We start from the raw sequence: 2,500 nt of genomic DNA, 5'->3' as shown, positions 1-2,500 counted from the left end.
GGCTCTCCTCCCGGGCGCAGCGCCGGGCTGCTGAGGGAAACCCCGGGCCCCGGGAAGGAGGACGAGGCTGTGGCGGCGGACGTCGGGCGCGCCCCCGCGGGCGGACGCTCCCCCGAAGGCGGCAGCGGGGGAGGCACCCCCGCGGGGCCCAGAGGTCGTTTCCCTCACCCCAGGGCCAGGTACCTAGCGTCCGCGCTCTCCCGCGGCCCTCCCTCGCCGTAGCGATACACAGGGGGTCGAAGGCCGCGGGGGGCCGGGCGGAGGTTTAAAGACTCGGGCGGCTCGGCGCGGCCCGGGGGTCGGGCCGGGCGGCGCCGCCGTCGTCGTCGTCCTGCGCAAGGGGGCTGGAGTCTCTCCGCGGAAGCTCCCGGGCGCAGGGACGGACGGCCGGCCGTCGCCCGCGCTCGTCCCGCGGGCGGCCGTGCCGGGGAGGGGTTCCGCTGCCCCCCCCTCTCCGCGGACCGGTCTCGGCGGAGAGACCGCGGCGCGGCCGGCCGTGTCCGGCCTCGCCCGCCTCGAAACGGGGCGACCCCGGCGGGAGCGCGGGCTCCCCGCCGGGGGCGGGCGGGTCCCCGCGGCGGGGGCTCGCCCGGGAGGCGCGCCGCCGCGCCTCCGCGGCGCGGCTGCGGCGCGCCGCGGCTCCGCTCCCTCCCTCCCTCCGTCCCCCGCCCCGGCGAGCGCTCCGGCGGCGGTCTGCCGCCGCCGAGCGCCGGCGAAGGCGGCACCCCGTGCCGAGCGGCGGCGTCGCCGCTCGGCCTGCCGGCCGGCCGGAGGGCGCCCGCCGCCAGGCGCGGCCGTCCCGGCCCGGGCCCCGTCCGCCGCCCTTCCCCCGCCGCCCTTCCCGGCGGCGCCGGGCGAGCGGGCGGGCGGGCGGAGGCGTCCCGCTCCCGGTCTCCGCGTGGAAACGGGGAGAGCGGGCGTCGCCCCCGCCTCAGCGCCGTCCGCTTTCCGCGCGGCGCGCGCCCGCGGAAGGCGGCGAGGAGCGGCGGCGGCGGCGGTTCCGGTCGGGCGGCCGCCGCGAGGCGGCGGCGGGCCGCCGTCTGGCGCGGCCGCGGGCGGCGCGTCGCCGGCTCGGGCTCCGGCGGTGGCCGCCTCCGGCGCGGCGGCGGAGGCCGCGGCCGGGCGCCGGCGGGGCGGGCCGGAGCCGCGGGAGAGGGGAGAAGGACGTCGCGGCGCGGCGGAGCCGTCGCGCGCGGGGGGGCCGGCGGGGCGTCCCGCGTCCCCGAGGAGAGGCGGGCAGGCGGCGCGGCCGGGGGCGTCGTGGGCCTCCGCGCGGAGGCCGGGCCGAGCCCGGGCGCCTGGGCCGCCCCCCGAAGCGAGCGAGGCGCTCGTCTCCGCCGGTTTGGGCCGGGAGCGCGGGCTCCCGGCGCCCTCGCCGCTCGGGGCTTTTTTTTTTTTTCTCCTCGTCGTGTGTCGGTACGGTCAGTCGAGGCGAGGCGGCCCCGTCGTTCTCGCCCCGCCGCGCCGCGTCGCGTCCCCTGCGGAGGGGGCGGGCCGGCGGGCGGGCGGGCCGGCGGGCCGCCGCTGTCCGGAGGGGCCGCTCCCGCGGAGCGGTCCCGGCCCTCCCGCGCGCGCGGGGCGGTGCCGAAAAGCAGACAACTCTTAGCGGTGGATCACTCGGCTCGTGCGTCGATGAAGAACGCAGCTAGCTGCGAGAATTAATGTGAATTGCAGGACACATTGATCATCGACACTTCGAACGCACTTGCGGCCCCGGGTTCCTCCCGGGGCTACGCCTGTCTGAGCGTCGCGTGACGATCAATCGCCGGCTCGGCCGCCGCCGCTGCCGCCGTCGCCGCCGCCCCCCCTTCTTCGCCCTTGCGGCGTCGGGGGGGGGCGGGTCGGGTCGGCGGGGCGCGGCGCGCCGCTGCGGCGCGGCTGGGGCGCCTCGCAGGCCCCGCGTGCGGGCCTTCGTCCCCCTAAATGGAGACTCGGGGAGCGCTCCGAAGCTCCCCGCTCCCGGAGCGCCCGCTGGGCGGAGCTCGTCTCGCCGGGGTGTCGGCGGCGGGGAGAGAAGAGAGGTCGGGGGGAGGCGCGGGCCTCGCCCCCGGCCCCGCCGCGCGCGGGCGGCTGTCTGCGGGTGGGTACCGGCGGCGGTACCGTGCCGTGCTGCCGCGCGGGCGCGCGCGTGCCGGGGACGGGGACGGGGGTCCTCCCCGCGTCCCTCCCCCCGCTCTTCTCCTTTCCGTTCCCGACGACCCGCCGCGCCCCGGCCGGGCAGCCGCGCGGGGGCCGCGGGGAGGGGTGCGGCGAAGCGGCAGGGGAGGGCGTCCCGTCGCCGGCGGCGAGGTGGGCGGCCGCGCGCGCGGTCGCCGTTTCGCCGCGGGCGGGCGCGGGCGCCCCCCGCCTCCTCCGCTTTCCGCGCGGCGCCCCCCCCCGTCGGCGCAAACCCCCCGCGGGGCGCCGTCCGGGCGCGGTCCCCGGCGAGCCGTCTCCGGGCGCGTGCGGGTCGCCGACGCGCGTCGGGCCGTCTCCGGGCTGGGGGGCTGCGCGGCCGGTC

General features: G+C 81.9%; 1 non-coding gene across 1 annotated transcript; it reads left to right on the top strand.

Annotated features, from left to right (window-relative positions):
* The first annotated feature begins 1,597 nt into the window (after window positions 1–1,597).
* Window positions 1,598–1,750, top strand: LOC141478154 (5.8S ribosomal RNA). Its single transcript, XR_012463859.1, has one exon. It is a non-coding gene; the product is annotated as a 5.8S ribosomal RNA (ribosomal RNA).
* Window positions 1,751–2,500: the final 750 nt, after the last annotated feature.

This window comes from Numenius arquata, unplaced genomic scaffold, assembly GCF_964106895.1.
Source record: "Numenius arquata unplaced genomic scaffold, bNumArq3.hap1.1 HAP1_SCAFFOLD_316, whole genome shotgun sequence".
NCBI lineage: Eukaryota > Metazoa > Chordata > Aves > Charadriiformes > Scolopacidae > Numenius > Numenius arquata.
Note: the sequence above shows the minus strand (reverse complement) of the source record. Positions and strands in the feature narration are given on the sequence as shown.